The sequence below is a fragment of the Stegostoma tigrinum genome, chromosome 40 (genome assembly GCF_030684315.1).
Source record: "Stegostoma tigrinum isolate sSteTig4 chromosome 40, sSteTig4.hap1, whole genome shotgun sequence".
Lineage (NCBI taxonomy): Eukaryota > Metazoa > Chordata > Chondrichthyes > Orectolobiformes > Stegostomatidae > Stegostoma > Stegostoma tigrinum.
Window position 1 is genome coordinate 14,689,026 of NC_081393.1, and position 22,750 is coordinate 14,711,775.

At 41.2% G+C, this 22,750-nt stretch overlaps 1 protein-coding gene across 3 annotated transcripts in view; it reads left to right on the top strand.

Annotated features, from left to right (window-relative positions):
* Positions 1-22,750, top strand: part of LOC125447937 (histone acetyltransferase KAT6A-like) — a 440,967-nt gene that overhangs the window by 183,042 nt on the left and 235,175 nt on the right. The window contains exons 1-2 of one of the 3 annotated variants that reach the window (XM_048522742.2): positions 14,442-14,543; positions 17,191-17,377. The exons of 1 other annotated variant lie outside the window; for it this stretch is intronic. The gene's annotated coding sequence lies outside the window, so the exon portion shown is untranslated. Of the gene's footprint in view, positions 1-14,441; positions 14,544-17,190; positions 17,378-22,750 lie in introns of those variants that run through there. One more of the 3 variants, XM_048522743.2, reaches the window with a different exon arrangement.

Below are 22,750 nucleotides of genomic sequence, written 5' to 3' on the forward strand. Positions count from 1 at the left end.
TGGTCACACTTATCCTGGAGAATTGACTGTGGCACTATCCCTGGACTCTTCATTCTCCATTCGTCTTGGAGGATGAAGCACCTGATTGACCATGGCCAACTCCATGGACTAGAATCAGGCAAAGCTGTTGTTTGTGATGGTACTGCCTGATGAGAGTAGTCTATCTCATCCCCTTAAAGGCTGCTTCCTTTTGCCTTTTATACATGGCCATTTGGCTAAAGCCCATGTGTAAACTGCTGGCAGACTTTGCAGATGTTACATTAAAGTAACACAATACCACAGTGCAACATGTCCATCCCCTCAATTATTTAGCATTCCCCACTCTGGCAAGCTGCCTCCCGCTCCCTCGCAATGAATCTGGCAGCCTGTCACTCAGCACTGAAGACCCTGTGTGCTAAAAAAAACAATGCAAGACACTATGGCATAAGCAATGCTAAGAAAGTTGGGAAAACAGCAATTTTTAAAAAAATCAGCATCTCAGCCTGTAGCTGAGCACAGAAGACCCTGTGCAGTGAAAGGCAATGTAAACCTATACAAAAGCTAGTAGTCCATAAGTCAGTGCTGAAGTCAACAAGTGTACTCTAAGAAAGGTGACAGCCTCCAAATCAGTGGCAAAGCAAAAGAGCACAAAGAAAGCAAGCTGAGAGCCATATGATATGCTCTGTGCAGATGCACAGGATGGATGTATGGCCTTGCATATAAAAGATACTGAGCAAAAGCATGCAGGTTGTATCTGTCCCTGCACTCTGCTGTACAGTAAACCAGAGAAGAGAGAGCAGGCATGGTGATGTGCTGAGGCTGTCAATACCATCCTGTGTGGACGAAATGTTGAGGTGAATGGTGCACATGGGACATAAAGATATATTACTGCGAAGAAATGCTCAGCTAATTGCTTGGATGAACAAGCTATATTCACCGAGTCCCCACTCTGATGCTAGGAACATGCAGTGTGTAATTTCTAGGAAACAAAAATAGAATTGGAAGTGACAAATGAATAAGGTGAGCTGGGGTACTAATGAGCAGCAAATGCATGGAAATAAAGTAGCTGCTACTCATTGGCGAGATTCTGAAGTTGCCAGTTCAGTTGGAAAGGAAAAATCACAAGTGTCATTGCTTGTCATTGAGATGCTGATTTTTAAAAAATTTGCTGTTTTCCCAACTTTCTTAGCATTGCTTATGCCATACCAGTGGAGTGGAATTGTGCTATTGCTGTTTAGAATATGGTAATAAGGAGGATAGTATGTAAAACTTTGTGGAATAAAACTCCATTATATTTCACAATCCTAAATATATTTATACACTAGCAAAGTTTCATTTTCATTGGTTATGCTCACTCATTTTTTTTTTACTTGGGGATGTAAGAATTGCTGGAAAGCCTTGGAAAGGTATTTGTCAGCTCCCCTTCTTGAATGGCTGTAGCGTGTGCAAACTCAAGGTGTGGAATTGTGGAGGTCTGAGAGAGAGCTTTAACAGGCTGGAACTTTCTTCTGGGCACAACTCAGTCGAGCACAATTATTCCTCTTGGGCCGACAAAAATCACGGAATCACAAAAGTACTACACCACTGATGAGGCTATTTAGTGAATTGTGTCAGCATCAACTCTCCAAAAGAACACCTTGACTTGTAGTATTCTCCTGTCTTTTCACTGTAATCTTTGCACATTATTTCTATTTGAATAGCCATCCAATACACTCTTGAATATCTCAATTAAACCTATCTCTGACATAATTGGACCCAAACCACTTGTGTAAAAAAAATTATTTCTTGCATCACCTTTGTTTCTTTTGATTGCATTTTAAATCTACTTCTCCCCCTATATTCTATCCAGCAACCTTATAATTTTGAAAACTTTTGACAAATCTCCTCTTATCCTTCCTCTGTCAAGCTGAACAGTCCCAACCTTTCCAATCCATCCTCATAACTGAAGTTTCTCATCCCATGAACCATTCTTGTAAATTGATTCTTGATCCTCTCCAATACTTCCACATCCTTCCTATAGTGTGTCATCAAGACCCAAACAAATACTCCATCTGAGGACTCTACTACCTTCCTGTATAATTTCAATCAACACCTTGCTCTTGTATCTTATGCCCCTATGAATCAAGCCCAGAAGAACACATACGCTGTTAATTGCTCTCCACTTGTCCTGCCACCTTCACTGATCTATGCACAAGACACGCAAGCCACTCTGCTCCTGCAGCACCTTTCAAATTGTACTCCTTATTTAAATTATCTGTCCAAGTCCTTCCTACTCAAATGCATCATCTCATAATTGTCTGGATTGAACTTCATCTGCCATGTTTGCCCACTCTATTGTTGATGTCCTTTTCAAATTCTATGCTGTCTTCCTCAGTCTACAGTGCTTCAAAGTTTCACAAGCAAAAAAAAAGCAGCAAGTTCATTAAATGGTTTCATCTTTAATAATACATGCCGCTCTAAATCATCAACCCAACTTTTCCATTTCACCATTAATTCTACCCCTAAGAATTGTTTCAACAAGCTTCCCGAAAAGTGAAATAGAAATTACTTGTCTATTGTTGCTGGCTTATCCTTCCAAACAATTTGGACAAATGCATGATGCCTTTAATTCTTCAAACTTCTGGAAACTTCCCTGAGTCTGAGGAAGACCGAGATATTGCCAGTGCCCTTGCAATTTTTACTGTTACTTCTTTCAATATCCTTAGATGTATCTCATCTGATCCGAGTGGCTTCTCAACTTAATGTGCCAACTGTTCATTCACTATTTCTTCCTTATTAATTTTGAGCCTTTCCCTTCCTCAGTCACCAGGGCCTGGTACCACTTATCTCGTTGGTAGAAAGAAATACACAATATTAGTTTCCTGCCTCGGCCATGTCTCTTCCCTTCATGTCTAAACCTTCTTTTGGTCCCTACTTGGGTCCACTCCTTCTTTAATCACTCTAATATTTATAAACCTATAGAATTCTTTGGAATTCCCCTTCGTGTTTGCTGGCAGTCTTTCACAGAATTCCTCTTTCCTTGCAGTTCTGATGCCCTGTGACTTCTGGGTAATTGGTGTATGCCTCAGGACTCACCATATTTTGGAACCATCCATTCCAAGAAGCTGGATGGTGTGCCTCTCTTCCTCCTGGGAGAGTGTTGTCGGCTCACAGACTTGCCGCTATTTTGAGCCTTCTGTTCCAAGCTGATCCCTTGCAGGTTTAATGCTTCTCTGACACCTGGTTTGTGTGCCGCAGATCTTTTTTAGTTTCTTCTCTTCATATATTTTTCTTCTATCCAATATCTTTTTGTATCTCCTCCATTACTGTGATATTTGCAGTGTCCTCTTCCTGATGGAATTTAAATGTAAGCAACTCCAAATTACCTCAGTCAAGCACTCGGCAGAAGATTCATTTTTTGGTCCTTAATCAGCCCTACCTCTTGACTACCATTTCTGCAGTTATGTGTTGGTAAAAATAAGTATGGGTTCCTCTTCAGCTTTCCCACCAATCTATACTTACATACATGTTTTCTTCATTCCTCTTGATTTCTTTTAAGTATTTTCTACACTGTACTTTCTTATTCAACTTGATTCTTCACTGAATTATGAGTCTAATCATATTGCTTTCTGTACTGTTTCATTTTTACATCCATGTTGGAAAAATTAGGCTGTGCAATTCCTGTTTATAGGTGCTACATTGCCTACTAATCATCTAAAATGGTGCCTGAGATATGTTCCGATGCTTCCATAAGATGCCAAGTTGAACAAGAAGCTTGTGTGCACAGACTGAATGACAGCTGACAGCATGCAGAATTGACACACTATAACAGCAATGTACAGTGCAGAATTGACGCATTATAACAGCAATGTGCAGTGCAGAATTGATGCATTATAACAGTAATGTACAGTGCAGAATTGACACATTATAACAGCAACGTACAGTGCAGAATTGATGCATTATAACAGCAATGTGCAGTGCAGAATTGACACACTATAACAGCAATGTACAGTGCAGAATTGACGCACTATTACAGCAATGTACAGTGCAGAATTGACACACTATAACAGCAATGTACAGTGCAGAATTGATGCATTATAACAGCAATGTTCAGTGCAGAATTGACACACTATTACAGCAATGTACAGTGCAGAATTGACGCATTATAACAGTAATGTACAGTGCAGAATTGACACACTATTACAGCAATGTACAGTGCAGAATTGACACACTATAACAGCAATGTACAGTGCAGAATTGATGCATTATAACAGCAATGTACAGTGCAGAATTGACACACTATAACAGCAATGTACAGTGCAGAATTGACACACTATAACAGCAACGTACAGTGCGGAATTGACACACTATAACAGCAATGTACAGTGCAGAATTGACGCATTATAACAGCAATGTACAGTGCAGAATTGACGCATTATAACAGCAATGTGCAGTGCAGAATTGACACACTATAACAGCAATGTACAGTGCAGAATTGACGCACTATAACAGCAATGTACAGTGCAGAATTGACACACTATAACAGCAATGTGCAGTGCAGAATTGACGCACTATAACAGCAATGTACAGTGCAGAATTGACACACTATAACAGCAATGTACAGTGCAGAATTGACACACTATAACAGCAACGTACAGTGCGGAATTGACACACTATAACAGCAATGTACAGTGCAGAATTGATGCATTATAACAGCAATGTGCAGTGCAGAATTGACACACTATAACAGCAATGTACAGTGCAGAATTGACGCATTATAACAGCAATGTACAGTGCAGAATTGACACACTATAACAGCAATGTACAGTGCAGAATTGACACACTATTACAGCAATGTACAGTGCAGAATTGACGCATTATAACAGCAATGTACAGTGCAGAATTGACACACTATAACAGCAATGTGCAGTGCAGAATTGATGCATTATAACAGCAATGTACAGTGCAGAATTGACACACTATAACAGCAATGTACAGTGCAGAATTGACACACTATAACAGCAATGTACAGTGCAGAATTGACGCATTATAACAGCAATGTACAGTGCAGAATTGACACACTATAACAGCAATGTACAGTGCAGAATTGACACACTATTACAGCAATGTACAGTGCAGAATTGACGCACTATAACAGCAATGTACAGTGCAGAATTGACGCACTATAACAGCAATGTACAGTGCAGAATTGACGCATTATAACAGCAATGTACAGTGCAGAATTGACACACTATTACAGCAATGTACAGTGCAGAATTGACACACTATAACAGCAATGTACAGTGCAGAATTGACGCATTATAACAGCAATGTACAGTGCAGAATTGACACAATATTACAGCAATGTACAGTGCAGAATTGACACACTATAACAGCAATGTACAGTGCAGAATTGACACACTATAACAGCAATGTACAGTGCAGAATTGATGCATTATAACAGCAATGTACAGTGCAGAATTGACACACTATAACAGCAATGTACAGTGCAGAATTGACACACTATTACAGCAATGTACAGTGCAGAATTGACACACTATAACAGCAACGTACAGTGCGGAATTGACACACTATAACAGCAATGTACAGTGCAGAATTGACACACTATAACAGCAATGTACAGTGCAGAATTGATGCATTATAACAGCAATGTACAGTGCAGAATTGACACAATATTACAGCAATGTACAGTGCAGAATTGACACACTATAACAGCAATGTACAGTGCAGAATTGACACACTATAACAGCAATGTACAGTGCAGAATTGATGCATTATAACAGCAATGTACAGTGCAGAATTGACACACTATAACAGCAATGTGCAGTGCAGAATTGATGCATTATAACAGCAATGTACAGTGCAGAATTGACACACTATAACAGCAATGTACAGTGCAGAATTGATGCATTATAACAGCAATGTTCAGTGCAGAATTGACACACTATAACAGCAATGTACAGTGCAGAATTGACGCACTATAACAGCAATGTACAGTGCAGAATTGACACACTATAACAGCAATGTACAGTGCAGAATTGACGCATTATAACAGCAATGTACAGTGCAGAATTGACGCATTATAACAGCAATGTGCAGTGCAGAATTGACACACTATTACAGCAATGTACAGTGCAGAATTGACACACTATAACAGCAATGTACAGTGCAGAATTGACGCATTATAACAGCAATGTACAGTGCAGAATTGACACAATATTACAGCAATGTACAGTGCAGAATTGACGCATTATAACAGCAATGTACAGTGCAGAATTGACGCATTATAACAGCAATGTGCAGTGCAGAATTGACACACTATTACAGCAATGTACAGTGCAGAATTGACACACTATAACAGCAATGTACAGTGCAGAATTGACGCATTATAACAGCATTGTACAGTACAGAATTGACACACTATAACAGCAATGTACAGTGCAGAATTGACACACTATAACAGCAATGTACAGTGCAGAATTGACGCATTATAACAGCAATGTACAGTGCAGAATTGACACACTATTACAGCAATGTACAGTGCAGAATTGACGCATTATAACAGCAATGTACAGTGCAGAATTGACACACTATAACAGCAATGTACAGTGCAGAATTGATGCATTATAACAGCAATGTACAGTGCAGAATTGACACACTATAACAGCAATGTACAGTGCAGAATTGACGCATTATAACAGCAATGTACAGTGCAGAATTGACACACTATTACAGCAATGTACAGTGCAGAATTGACGCATTATAACAGCAATGTACAGTGCAGAATTGACACACTATAACAGCAATGTACAGTGCAGAATTGATGCATTATAACAGCAATGTACAGTGCAGAATTGACACACTATAACAGCAATGTACAGTGCAGAATTGACGCATTATAACAGCAATGTACAGTGCAGAATTGACACACTATAACAGCAATGTACAGTGCAGAATTGACGCATTATAACAGCAATGTACAGTGCAGAATTGACACACTATAACAGCAATGTACAGTGCGGAATTGACACATTATAACAGCAATGTACAGTGCAGAATTGATACATTATAACAGCAATGTTCAGTGCAGAATTGATGGAAGCACAGCATTTTTAAAAGCTATATTTCCATCTGTGCCCTTAATGTTGTGCCACTGAACAATTAAATGATTCGACAAGGCCCTTCCTCCCACCAGCACAACTGTAAGAGATCATGAACTACTTACAGTTTAGTTGTTGTATTATTTCTTATGACTGCTGGTGTAACTATATGCATTGGTTGATGTTCTTGATGCAGTTGGTAGGATAGCCAATGAGATCATTAAACTTCTTTCCGTTAAGCATCCATGTTCTCAGAGCAATTTTTGGTCTATGCTATGACTACATTCCTCAGCCTCTCAACTATGTCTGGAGGGTCACCTGTCTTTGTCCTGTGGATATATTACATCTCTCCTACTTTCCATTTCTTACACCAAGACCTCCCATCCAGTATCTGAAAACTTTCTCTCTCTTTCTCTGCTTCTCATGTGTCAGCCATTGCTCAGGGTTTTCAAATGGCTGAGAAAATATGTTGCAGTCATAGAGCATCTTTTGTTATGCATTGTCTGGTATGTACATTGGAGCATCCTATTGCATGTACAGCCTACTGAGGTCCTTCCAATTTGGTTCTTGTGTTTCCTCCTGCGGTTATTTACTTCTGATGAAGGGAACCTTCGCATGAGAATAATTTCAAAGAAATGTTACTATCCTCAACTTCATGGTCCTTATCATGAAACATGAATTGCTTGTGCTTGAAGAATAATCTCGCGTTCAAACATTAACTGGTTTTGATATGAATGAGTAGAAGCGAAATTTGATTCTAAGGTTTTGTGAACTGTTGATAAGCATTGCTGATAGCTGCATTCAGCGTAAAGAGGAAAAATTCCTGTATACTGAAACGGCTAATTGTTGGCCTCGTTGCTGATAAATTCATTCTCCAAAAGAAATGACAGGAATTGCATCGTAGACAGAAATGTTTCTTTTGTGAGACGTATGTAATTGTGCGAAGTTCAACACTTGCATGTTGACATTTGGTTGTATATTTGTTCTTAACTGTAGGTTTTGTCAAGTTTTATTGGAACTTTAGCAACAGTATGAGTATACGCAGCCTCTCCAACTTTCCTTCCACATCAGTTCTGGTAACTAAGTGATCTGTGAACGAAATTACTGGTTCCACAGTTCTAACAAAAGGTCACAGGACTTGAAATATTAACTCTGTTGCTCTCTCCATAGGTGCTAGCAGATCTGCTGAGTTTCTCCAGCATTTTCTATATGTGTATTGTTTCTGCATCCTCATTCCTTGTATTATCGACACCTAATGCGTTGCCATATTTGCCAATATCATTCCTGAGGTTCTGCTTTGCTTGATTGTAGATGCATTTTCCTGCCCAGCAATCGTTGTTTAACATCTCAATATTCCAGGTTCATCATTCCTAAGATCATAAGCCCGTAAAACATAGAAGCAACAGACATCCATTCAGCCCATTGAGTCTTCCTCACAAATCAATCAGATTGTAGCCGATCTGATATTCTCCAACTCTATTTTCCTGACCGTATCCCTATAAGCCTTGATTTCTTTGCTGGTTAAAACTCTGTCGATCTCAGCCTTCAATGCACATAAAGATCCAGTCTCAGCAATATCCCATTTTAAACAATTCCACAGATTGACGACTTTCTAGGAGAAGAAATTCCGACTCATTTCTGTCTTAAATGGGTGACCCCATGCTCTGAGATGTTGCTCTCTGATCCTAGATTCTCCCATTATGGGAAAAAACCCTTTCTACATCTACCTGATGAAGCCCCCTCAGGATCTGAGATGTTTCAATACGGTCACATCTTAGTCTTCTGAACTTCAATGAGTCCGGGCCCAATCTACACAGCCTCTCCTGTTAAGAAAATCTGTTCATACCCAGAATCAACCTTGTGAACCTTCTCTGAATTCCTTGCGGTGCCAGAATATTTTTCCTACATAAAGGGGACGAATACTGTTCACAGTGAGTTGTGAGAGCATGGAATGTGTTGCCAGCAGCAGTTGTGGAAACAAGGTCATTGGGGTCATTTAAGAGACTGCTGGACATGCATATGGTCACAGAAGTTTGAGGGTGCATACATGAGGATCAATGGTCAGCACAACATCGTGGGCTGAAGGGCCTGTTCTGTGCTGTACTGTTCTATGTTATCTCACTTTAGCAATACCTATCTACTTTTAAACTTGATTTTCTTGAAAATAAAGGCCAACAGTCCACTTGCTTTCCCAATTACCTGCTAACATTTTGTAGCCCAAAAAGCAAAACTGGGATTTTGTGATTTCTATTTTGTTTCTTATAGGTCTCCAGTGTCCGTGTTTTCTCAATATTCAGCCTTCTGGTACTTGGAGTAAGTCTCATAGCACCTGCATTGAAGGAATAGATGTTCCTCTTGTGTATTGTGCCTTTGTAAGGCACAATTAAAGTGCATTTTAATCTGAGCTCTGTGGCTTCAGCAATTCAACCTTGTCCTTGGTTAATTTTTCAACATAACTCAGACGTGGTTTAACTTTGAAGTTGGTTGGCTTGCCGAGCTGGTTTGTTGTTCTGCAGAAGTTTTGTTACCATGCTTGGTAACGTCCTCAGTGCAGCCTCTGATGAAGCGTCGGTGTGTTTTCCCGCCTGGTTTTTAAACTCTGGGGTCTGTTCCAATGGATTGCCTCACTTCCGGGTTTGCCCTGTAGTGGAATGTATTTGGCGTCCTGTTCAACGTGTTTATTAATATCCTGCATTGTGGAGTGCCATGCTTCCAGGAATTCTCATGCCTGTCTCTGCCTAGCCTGTCCCAGGATCTTGGTGTTGTCCCAGTGAAAGTCGTGGTTCTCCTTTTCCATGTGGATTGAGATGAGTGAGTACTGGTTGTGTCTTCTTGTAGCCAGTTAGTGTTCATGTTCTCTTGTTGTTAGTTTCCTTCCTGTTTGTCTGATGTGGTATTTCTCACAGTCTCTGCAGGGGATCTTGTAGATGAGATTGGTCCTATCTATGGCAGGGAGTGGGTCTTTGGTTCAGGTGAGCACTAGTCATAGGGTTGATGTGGTTTTGTGAGTCACCCTAATGCCCAGCAGTTGTAGAAGTCGTGTTTTAGCTTTATTGTTACATTGCAAAACCTGCAAACACGAAGACCTGTTTTCATCTTTCCTTAAAACTGAAATACTCCAATCCAGGCAACACCCTCATAAATCTGTCCAAATTATTTTACTGTTATCAGTCTGAGTGTTGGGAAAACCATAGCTATTGCCTTCAGTCCTTTGTAAAAATTCCACCATCACTCTCCCTGAATGGTGTCGTTTCCTCTCCCTTTGATAAACCTGCACTCATCCAAAGCTGCTGTCAGTGTTACAAATATCTTATTTTTGAGGAAGGGTCACCGGACCCGAAACATTAACTTTGCTTTTTCCTTCACAGATGCCGCCAGTCCTGCTGAGCTTTTCCGGCAACTTTGTTTTTGTAATCTGATTTCATAGTGTGTTCTCATGTTCAGCTGTATAACTTTTGGATTGAGGATTGATAGTTTTAAAATTAATAGAAGTAGAAACACCTGATTGGAGAAGCTGGTAAGCAAGCCTAGAATCTTTGCAAATCAAGAGATATCTAAAACATCGTGCTCAACATTGGTTATACCTATTCTAATTCCTGAGTTTATGTGAGGTCATACCCAGAAGTGTGAGAACTATAAACTATGAGTAATCTCTGGTCAGGCCTCATTCTAGAGATGGAATGTCTGACGTTGTTTCAATGATGGGTTTAAATTATTCTTGGATTTCCCAAAACAAAGACACTTTGGTACAATGTGTGAAGTTATTTTAAAATATTAAATTTTATTAATATTAAATTATTTTAAATTTCTTTCTAGGTGGGCCATGTTGGGGATGGATAACAAGGGTGGGTTTTTTTTTGGTTTCTGAGTTTTATCTGTGTGATTTCTCACTGAAAACTTGCCTTTGAATGTGGAGCAAAAAGATATAGGAGCAGAAGTAAGCTATTTGGTCCATTTAATCTGCTCCACCATTCAATGAGATTAAGACTCGTCATCTTCAACTCCATTTTCCTGCCTTTTCCCCATAACCCTTGACTCCTCTTACTGACTAAAAATCTGTCTCGATCAGCCTTGAATGCATCTAATGAACTAATCTTGACAGTTCTTTGCAGTGAAGCATTGCAGAGGTTCACACCACTCTGAGAGAAGAAATTCTTCCTCAGTTCTGTCTTAAATGGGCAATCCTTTAATATGAGATCATTCGCATCCTACACTCTCCCAACCTTTTTATCTCTATCCTATCATACTTCCGAAGAATCTGATATGTTTCAATGAGGTTGCCTCTCATTCTTCTGAGCTCCAACAAGTACAAGTCCAACCGACTCAATCAGCCCTCAGTAATCCCTCCATAACTGGTACCAGCCTCATGAACCCTCTCTGTTCTGCCTCCACCGACATAAGAGATCCAAAGCTGATAACGGTATCACAGATTGGTCTGATTCATGCCTTGTCTAGTTTTATCAAAACCTCCCTAGTTTTATAATACATTCCCTCCGAAACAAAGACAAAAGGCAACTTGCCTTCAGAATTACCTGTTGAACTTGGATGCATGCTTTTTCATTTAAATAATATTCAGCTCTTCTATTCTTCTTGCCAATCTGCATAACCTCACAATTCCCTATATTCTATCCTCACTCACTCACTCACTCAACCTGTCTCTATCACTTTGCAATGCTATGGCCTTTGTTAAGTAACATTTTGTGTGGTACCTTATCGAAAATCTTTTAGAAACACAAATATGTTATGAATGATCATTGCCCTTTATCTATCCTGCTTGTTACCTTCTCAAAGTGCTCTAATAATACTTTCAGGCCTGATTTCCCCTTCATGAAGCCATGTTGACTCTGCTTAGTTATAATTAATATACATGTGGACAGTCGGCCTCGGAGCAGATTTGCGAAAGGCAAAGGGAGAATTTGCATAGAGCTGTATCAGAGTTGTGGACTGAGGTTAGACGTTGTCTGAAACCTGGAGTTTTTCTGATTTGGAGCAACTGATCAATAATGTCCCTGCTTGAGGTGGGGAAGCCCTCAATTGTGAGGTATTGATGGAGATTTGGAGAATTCTGGTGGAAGAATCCTGTGAAATTTCATCCCTCAGAGAATGGTAGGAACTCTGAGGAGAATCAAAATTAATTTCTGAGACCTGTCACTACCTTGTTTTGGTTCAGAACTAGTGAAGTAATCCTTGAGATTCTCTAAGCTGTAGGGGACCGCTTGGATAGAAATAAAATTAGATTGGGAAGTGGCGTTTTGAGATTTTTGAGTTTACACTGCAACTATTTTGACGGTTAATAGTGTCTGTTTTGTTCAATTCTTGTACAGTGCAGGTTTTTTGTTTTAAATATGACATCTTGGGCCTAATTCTTTCAAATACAACTTGGAAGTTAGAGTTATACTTTACAGTTACTTGACTCTACCTAGATTGCAGTAGCTATATCTTAACTCACACCTTGTCCTGTCCATTTTTGCTAAACATGCCAGTATTGTCATTTTATTAATTGACCCGTGATTACTCCGACCTCTATTTTGAAAGCATGATCCTAATTTTTAAATTCTTTGAAGGTCTCATCTCTTCCTATTTCTATAACCTGTTCCAATCCTACACTCTCAATTCTAGTCTCTCTCATGTATTTCTAATTATTATTACACAGAGGGCAGCACTATGGCTGACAGCATTAGGGGCCTGGGTTCAATTCCAGCCTCAGACAACTGTCTGCATGGAGCTTAGACATTGTCCCAGCATCACCTCTCAGTGATCTGATTTCCTACCACAGTCCAAAGATGTGCAGGTTTGGTGGGTTGGCCATGCTAAATTGTTCAGGGGATGTGCAGGCAAAGTGGATTAGCTGTGGGAAACATAGGGAGGGTGAGTCTGAGTGGGATGCTGTTTGGAGAATTGGTGTGGACTTGTTGGGCCAGATGGCCTCTTCTCACACTGTAGGGATTCTATGATTCACCTCTTATTCCTTAGAACTTTACTTTTTGGCAAAACACCGTGTTTGTATATCCAAATTAGGCTCTACTTTAAATTTTATTTCATGACACACGCAAGAACTGCCATTTTGCTATGTGGAAAATACTTTACACATTCAAGTTGTTGCTGAATCTAATATTTGTCACTTCTCAACTGAGAGCGGCATCCATGTCAAGATTGTAAATTTGGGAATTATTAACTTTTGATATTACTAAACACTGCAAACATGTAATTAAAGGGTTCTAATCACGACTACAAATTGGAATTGCCAACAGATTTGGGGAGGAACAGTTTCATGTAAAAGAACTAATAATTGCCCTGGAAATTTTGTTTTTCGATAAGATTGCCTTTCGGGATTTCAAAAGAACCTTAAAAGATCCTTCTGGAAAATTGAACCATGACACTATGACTTTGAAGAAGAAAGTGGCAACCTCAGAACCCCAGTGAAAGGTGGAACCTTGTTATTAGGACTTATTTGCACAGAGGCTCAAATTCAGGGCTGTTTCAGTTGAAGGAACTATGGTGTTGGAAAGCCTTCGAAACAAAAGGTGTGAACCTCAGAGCCACTGCAAACACAAGACTGAAACAATACCAGCTCTGTTCACTGGGATCTTAAATTCACAATTGCTTTGAAAGAGAAACTCCACACTGAACTGGGGACTCAAAGTATCAGAATCTCATTGGGAGAAGAACTGTAACAATGACTTTGAAGACATTAATATCAAAAAGGCTAATATGTTGTAATTCATGACGACTGAAGACTGAATCATTTGGATTTCATTATGGATGAAATCTTGTCAGCGTTAAACAAAATAATGTTATTTTCGTGAAATATACCGGAGTTGTCATTATATTTAGAAGTATGATTTTCACTGATTGACAATCCTTGAAACAATGAATTTTGAAACACTAAAAAGAAATTACTAAAAGAACATTGTTCCTAGACTGCGGGTTGCATCCTCTGACCGAAGTGCAGTCGGGCTCTCCTGCCAATTGTCAGGAGGTGAGCTGGAAAACAGGAGGCACGATCACACACAATTGGCTGGGGGTGCTGAGCCCGAAAACTTTTCCTCACTCTGAGGAAGCACATGGCTGGTTCTTGCAGCAATTATCTTGCTAATACCTCCATAAAGAGAAGGGACCCGGAAGCAAGAGGTGCAGGGGGGTTCGCGGCACCAAATGCCCTGAAGAAGAATTTGCAGAGGCCATTTGATGTCAAGTTATTGGCAAGAGTGGCACCCAGAAGCAGGGACGCCTGTTTCTGTGTGCGGAAGAATCATTTGTTTCAGGCCATTGATCAGAAACCAAGAGTTTCTCCTCCCCCACTCCCGTCTTTTTGTCTGACTTTTTTTCTGGGGGGGGGGAGGAGGTGGTGGCTGCTTCCTTGAAAGTTGTTTGAAAGCGCTCAGGGAAGAGGCGAGCAGCCGCGGTGACTGCCTCCCTGTGCGGCCGGCAGTTCCATGGCGCTGGCAGTACGGTGAGATCAAGGTAAGAAGCTGCGATGTGTGCAGGGGCCTGGGGGGCGAGATTCATGGGGGTCGTAGCAAGTTGTGGACGGCTTTGAGAGCGCCATTTTCATGCTCGGCTGCTGTCTGTGTTTCTGGGCTCTCTCCCACACTGCTGACCAGGAGATGGAAAGCTGCTTCCTCAGTGGCCCCGGGAAAACAGACTCTGTGCAACTCAGCTCCTCGTTTGCAACTTCTGTGCTTCCCCTCCTCAACTGGGGAGGAGTTGACGCCTTGCGAAGTCAGTGCTTTCCAGGCAGAGCACCCCCCCCAAATTGCTTGGCCTTACCCCCCCCCCCAATTGCTTGGCCTTACCCCCCCCCCCCCCCCAATTGCTTGGCCTTACATTGCGAACTGCTTTGGCAGGCGCATCAAAGCTCTCCCCTTTCTGCTTCTCTCGCCCCGGCTCCCCTGCCAACCCCGCCATCGGCGGCTCCGGGGCAGCAGTCCTCACGCCGATCTCCGAACGAGGAGGCGAAACTTGTCATTCGTCTGCGGGAACCGTCACAGGCCAGCGACGTTCGTTACGCCCCCCCCACAACACACACACACTTTCTCTGAAAGCTCACTGGAACGATGCAATCTCTTGGTCCCACTTCATTCCCCAGCTCGCTGCAGAACGTTGAACACCATCCCAGTTTCCGCCACTCCACATTAAAGTAGAATTTTGATTTTGAAACACGCCACCAGTTCGTTCGGGTCTATTTACACCAGCTGCAAGGTAATCGTGAAGATGCGTTGACACCAGAGCCTTCCGTTGAGCTGACGTTGCCCGCCGTATAGTTTTGATCTCTGCACCTTACTTCACTTTCTGACATCCTTATTTCATCAGCTCCGAATTCCAGGTTAAATCACGACATCTCCATTGCAAAAGTTGCCTCCAGGTCGCTTGGCACAGAAGCACAGGTGCAATGAGTGATGCGGCCTCTCTATGCCACACCACTTCATGGAAAACTCCTCACTTGTTGCATAAAGACCGAGTCTGCACACATTGTGTGCTGTACCTGCCCACATCTGGAGAAATGTTGGCAGTGTTTCCTGGATAGGATGCACGAAAATATTTCTCAGTGAATGACTACAACACTCCCCCTTCCTCATCAACAGCTTTTGACTCATGTCCCTCTCACTGTCGAAATCGTAGAATCTCTATGGTATGGAAGCAGGCCCATCAGGCCATCAAGTTCATACTGACCCTCCAAAGAGCATCCCAACCCAGAATTTCCCATCGCGAAACCACACGAGCCTGCAAATCCATGGACATTATCAGCAATTTAATATGGCCAATCCACCCTGACCTGCACATCTTTGGATGGCGGAAGGAAACCCACAAAGACACAGGGAGAAAGAGAGAGTGGGATCACACCCAGGTCCTTGGCACTGTGAGGCAGCTGTGCTAATCACTGTGCCATCTATTGTCTTTTTTTGGATTGTGTTTACACCTCAGGAAATGGCCACTTTCAACTTAGTCTATCAATTCTGTTCAGTGTGACTACTCCTTGAACCTCACTGTGTTGAAGTAGGACTCACTCCCTCCCTGAACCCCTATGCTTCACAACATTATTTCACATACCTTTGAGGTTCCTATATATTTAAATATGTATGTCACATGGACCTAGGGTACAGTGAAAATTGTTTTGCTTGCAGTGCGGATCATACCACACCAAGTGCTTAGGGTAACAGAACAGGGTGAGGAATACAAAGTTATGGCTGCAGAGAAGGTGCACAAAGAGTGAGACTGACATTAAATTTAAAGAGAAGTTAGATAAGAAGTTTAATAATAGTGGGGAAGAAGATATTCTTGAACCTGCTGGTACCTGTGTTTAAGCCCTACTCTGCACAGTGCGCCATTTCTCGGACAATAATTCTCACATTTTCTTCCACTTTCGTGTACAGCTTGGTGTTATTCTGCACCATAGATCTTCAAGTATTACTGAGTTTCCAGTCATAAACAAAGCTGAGAACGTAAATGAAAGCATTCATCCCTTATCTGCAGTTCATTAAAGTGAGTTTTCTCTACATTCCTGCAGTACTGTATCTTTTCTGCATTGAAGTTTACTCTCTCTCCATATCTTCACCTCTCCCAAACCAGAACCGAAGAAACAGGAGAGGCCGAGTCTTCTACCCAATTCAGGGTAGTCATGAATTATTTTCGCTTTCAACATACTTTGCCATCCTTTAATTCTCTGAAAGACCAAAAATCTGTATATCCTAGCCTTAAATAAATTCCAACAAATCATAACCCTTACCATTGAGAAATTCTCTTCATGAATGTCCCCTTATTCTGAATCTATGCTCAGATTTCCCAGCCGGGGAAAACATCTGTATTTACCCTGTCGATCCTCTTCAGAATATTTTCTGTCTCATGGGGATCTTCATCTCACATTCTTCTGAAGTCCAGAAACTAGGCCCAATTTACTCAGCCTCCTGTCATTGGACAATCCTGCTGTGAATTGAGTGAACCTTCAAAGTACTGCCTCCAAAACAAGTTTATCATTCTTTAAATGTGGAGACCAAAATTGTACACAGATTTGGTCTCACCAAACCACAGTAATTCCTGAATTTCACATGCCACCGTCTTGCTGTAAAGTCCAAAATGTAATTTTTCTTCCTATCTGTACTCTTTGTGTTAGAACAGCAACTACCGACCTCGTAATCCATCTGAACATCAACATCAAATCGAGTTACTTAAGTGAGTTTGTAATACACTGTGACATCAGAATATATCTATTGCGTAAGAACTCTTTGAACAATTTTGGAAATCGTAAAAACTTCTTCATCTGGAATGGGGAGGATGGGATTTCTGAACAGATATTACAGGTAAAGAAATAGTCTGACTTAGTTTAATAAATAATTCCGAAAAATGCTTCAGAATTGCTAGTTGGTTAATGTTACAAAGACAAGAATGGTACTCTGTGGTTCTTAGCTGTGTCTCAGAATTAGGTATTTCTGGTTTGGTTGTAATAGCAGAGTTGCTATACAGCAGTTTTTTTCCAAAGAATATGATATATCAACCAACTAATACAAGCAAAGAAAAAGAAATAGAAATGTTCTCAGTTCTTTCCTTCTCATTCTTTAAGTGACATCCCACTGAAAGCCATTTTTTTCCTGCACTCCACAGATCATTTTGATGTTTCTGAGCTTTTAAACAACTGGAATGTTGACCCTAATTATATGCGACATGGTGCTAACTGCAACTAAATGTTGTACTTAACATCCATCTTGAAGTAACTCAACCAACACTGTCAGAAGCAAAGGGGTAATATTCCTTTTATTAAGGGAAGACCAGTCAGAAGGTTGATTTTATGCAGTTACTGACATTTATTCTGAACTTTTTGCCTCCTGCCTTTTGTATCTTCCAAGGTGATCCTGCACAGATTGAAGCCACAGACTTGGGGATAGTCAGCAGTGTGGAAAATTCTGCCTATTTCAGCTGGACTTTGCAGAGCAATTGAGAGCAAATCTGCTGCTCAGCTGCCCCAGCAGACCCTTTTGGCAGTAAGAGTGCCTGGACATCAGTCAAATAATTTTTCCTTTAAGGTTGTTCAGCGCATTTGTGAAGTCCTGAATTCTTAAGAAAATCATATTGGAAGAGTGGATTGTATTCTTTGCGGGGGAGAGATGATGATATACCCTTGAAAGAACTCAAGGGTCCAGCGATGCAGATGATCTCTATCCCTGATTTGGGAATGCATGACAGAATTGTACATGAGCAGGACAGAGCCTCAGGATTTTCCAGGCCAATTTCTTTTTGGGGCCAATGGATTAACTTAAGGGGAGCTCCATATTGTTTGCAATGCTGAATCCTTCTGTTGCTGAATCAAGTGATGCTCATCAATCAGGGCAAGACAGCTAAAATGACTGGTACTTTAAAAACTCACCACCATGCTCAGTAAGAGATGCATTAACTCACATTTTCATTCAGTTTTGCTTCGGAAACTTTCCTATGCTTTTGCAGAAGTAGCAGAGGTGAATGAAAGCATGACCTTTAAAGACAGGTAATAAGGTGCATGGTGGATGCACTGCAAAGATTAGAGAGCACAGCTTGGATGTGCTAGTACAGCTAGGGTGGAATGGAATCATGAAGGGCCCTAATAAAGTAGACTAGTGTTTTGAATTTAATGTGGTACGGCATAGGAACCTGTAGAAATACTTGACAACAAAGATGATAATCAGGCATGACTTAATGTAGAGGACTTTTTTGTTTGAAAACTCACTGCTCACAAAAGGTTGGTGACGAATGAGTTTTCAAATAAGTGGATATCAGTAATGGTGGTGTTGAAGAAAATATGGAGGCAGCCTATTAGCATATTATGAGTAAGCTTTAAAGGGCAGTATTAGTGGTTTAAGCTAAAGGGTTAAATTGTCACTCAAGTTGTGCACCATTTGGCTGAGTGAGTAAGCACCTACGGAGAAAGACAAAGTTGGGGGCAAGGTGTAGGATCCGTAGAATCCCTACAGTGTGGAAACAGACCATTTGGCTCAACAAAGTCCACACCAACTCTCTGAAGAGCATCTCACCCAGACACACCCACCCCCCAAACCCTAAATTTCCTAATCCACCTAACCTACACACCCCTGAACACTATGGACAATTTAGCATGGCCAATCCACCTAGCCTGCACATCTTTGGACTGTGGGAGGAAACCGGAGCACCCGGAGGAAACCCATGCAGACACAGGGAGAATGTGCAAACTCCACACAGACAGTCACCCGAGGGTGGAATCGTCCTGGGTCCCTGGCGCTGTGGGGCCGTGTACTGTTGAGAGCTGGTTGGAACCAAGTGAGTTTAACTCTCTGAACGTGGGAACCAGAAGTGAGGCTCTAGAAGAGGATAGAATTGTTATTGCACTGGATATTAAAATAGCACGCAGGCAGCTTCTCAAGTGCAGCTAGAGATGGACAAAAATGATGGCTCAGCCAGTGAAGTTCATATCCCCAAATGAATGTCAAACACCGCAGGGTAGGGAGAAAGAATGAATGTGATTGCAATCACAAAGCAAGTTAACACTTACAAAGTTGCTGGAGAAGCTCAGCAGGTCTGACAGCATCTGTGAGCCAAAAAAACAGAGTTAATGTTTCGGGTCCAGTGACCCTTCCTCAGAACTGAAGGAAGCCAAGTAGTGGTTGATGGGGACAATCTCAGTGGTGAGGAGAGGGCGGACTTTGGATTGAAGGGATTGTAGCAGATGTGTGCAAGGGGTGAACATGAAATTGTTCATTACATATTGAAGGACTTTTGAATGGCAGATGGATTTGGGCAGAAATTGGAGAGTTTGAAACATCTTGTCTGGCCTGTGCTTCTTTTATGATTTCCTTTATTGTGGACTCCACCCAACTTTTTAAACTCTGGGGAATGTTGTCCAGAGTTCCCTGTATTTATTAACTCTTAATTGACCAAGTGACTCAAGAATTCCATGTAATGAGTTACAGTTTATACTGTGAATCAAAATCTCAGGTTAAAATTCCTTTTTAGGCTGGAATTACTCTGAAGACTGAACATGAGTGGTACTTTTTACAAAAGTAACATGATCTAGCGAGTTTTGAGAAGATTTGTAGCTCAGGTTGAGTTTCTGGATGTGAGTTTGCTCGCTGAGCTGGAAGGTTAGTTTTCAGACGTTTCGTCACCATTCTAGGTAACATAATCAGTGAGCCTCCGGTGAAGCGCTGGTGTTATGTCCCGCTTTCTATTTATCTGTTTAGGTTTCCTTGGGTTGGTGATGTCATTTCCTGCATTGGTGATGTCATTTCCTGTTCTTTTTCTCGGGGGATGGTAGATTGGCTCCAAATCAATGTGTTTGTTGATGGAGTTCCGGTTGGAATGCTATGCTTCTAGGAATTCTCGTGCGTGTCTCTGTTTGGCTTGTCCTAGGATGGATGTGTTGTCCCAATCAAAGTGGTGTCCTTCCTCATCTGTATGTAAGGATACGAGTGATAGTGGGTCATGTCGTTTTGTGGCTAGTTGATGTCCATGTATCCTGGTGGCTAGCTTTCTGCCAGTTTGTCCAATGTAGTGTTTGTCACAGTTCTTGCAAGGTATTTTGTAGATGACGTCCGTTTTGCTTGTTGTCTGTATAGGGTCTTTTAAGTTCATTAGCTGCTGTTTTAGTGTGTTGGTGGGTTTGTGGGCTACCCTGATGCCAAGAGGTCCGAGTAGTCTGGCAGTCATTTCGGAAATGTCTTTGATGTAGGGGAGAGTGGTTATGGTTTCTGAGCCTGTTTTGTCTGTTTGTTTGGGTTTATTGCTGAGGATTATTGAGGTTTATTGCTTAGTCCGCCGATTCCTCAGCAATAAACCCAAACAAACAGACAAAACAGGCTCAGAAACCATATCCACTCTCCCCTACATCAAAGACATTTCCGAAATGACTGCCAGACTACTCGGACCCCTTGGCATCAGGGTAGCCCACAAACCCACCAACACACTAAAACAGCAGCTAATGAACTTAAAAGACCCTATACAGACAACAAGCAAAACAAACGTCGTCTACAAAATACCTTGCAAGAACTGTGACAAACACTACACTGGACAAACAGGCAGAAAGCTAGCCACCAGGATACATGAACATCAACTAGCCACAAAACGACATGACCCACTATCACTCGTATCCTTACATACAGATGAGGAAGGACACCACTTTGATTGGGACAACACATCCATCCTAGGACAAGCCAAACAGAGACACGCACGAGAATTCCTAGAAGCATAGCATTCCAACCGGAACTCCATCAACAAACACATTGATTTGGAGCCAATCTACCATCCCCCAAGAAAAAGAACAGGAAATGACATCACCAACGCAAGAAATGACATCACCAACCCAAGGAAACCTAACCAGATAAATAGAAAGCGGGACATAACACCAGCGCTTCATCGGAGGCTCACTGATGATGTTACCTAGAATGGTGATGAAACGCCTGAAAACAAACCTTCCAGCTCAGCGAGCAAACTCACATCCAGTAACATGATTATTAATTCGTTGTTGACTTGTTACATGCTGTAAGGAGTAACATGTACAGTGTAAATGTTTCCGGTTAGTAACATTTACCTAGTCTCTTCCTTTTTTTGGTATGTTTCTAAACTATGCTTTCCATTTAGTTCAGCTTATTTTAAAACTCAGAAAGGAAGATTCTTCACCCTGGTTTCAATATCTGTTTTTCTTGCACAGTTATTTTTCGAGGAGAAAAGAACACTTGAGGGGAGCGGAAAGGAAATGCCTTAAGTCAGAAACTCACATCTACCAAATCTGCATTGTACTAAGAGCTAATTACTGAGGGAATCAGCATGTTTGAGTAAAATCTTTGATCAAATCCCACAAAAATGTGCCTGTATTTCTGCCAGAGGGCACTCAGTGGGGTGGTAAAATTTAAACAAATCGAGCCCAGATTTTTTTGAGTCTTTAAGCTTTGGTGTAGTGTAGCATCATCTATCAGTCTAACTAGTTACTGCCACAGGCCTAACTTCATTCACTGCATTTGAATCCACATATTTTAACTAGGATCTTAATCAACAGAAATTGAGTTCACATTTTTTGTGAACCTGAATTTTATTATTTTACTGCTGGGTAAAAATTCTTGGACATTCTGTTTGTTAAACTTGATTGCGTAAGAGTTTGCATATTTTTCTTTAAAAAGAATCAGGTTTGAGGTTGAGTTTGCGCTGGATCCTACTGCAGGATTCTTTTACAAGCCTTTCATATAAAATGAACTCTGATGCAGCACTAACTATTTACAGCTTGCTCACTATTATAGAACCTTCATGTAGCTTTTAAAAGAAACAACCCCACATTCACTCTTATTTTCCCCTTTTCATTGCTAAATAATTGAGTTACCTTGCTGAAAACGAAGGTTATGCATTCTTTGGAGGTAGTTCAGAGGAGGTTTACTAGATTTTCACTTGAAATGACTGTGTTGTCTTTTGAGGAATACTTGGGCAGCCTGGGCATGTTTCCAAAGGAGTTTAAAAGAATGAGGCATGGCTTGATTGAAGTGCATAAGATTGTGAATGATCTGGAGGATGTGAAGATGGAAATGATTTCTTCTCTTGTGGGTGACTCCAACTATAGGGGGCACTGACTGAAAATTGAGCTACCCTTTTAACAGAGAAATGACAATTTGTTTTCCCTCAGGGTTGTATGACTTTGGAGTCGTCTCCCTCAGGAGGCAGTGGGAGTGGGGTCACTGAATATTTAA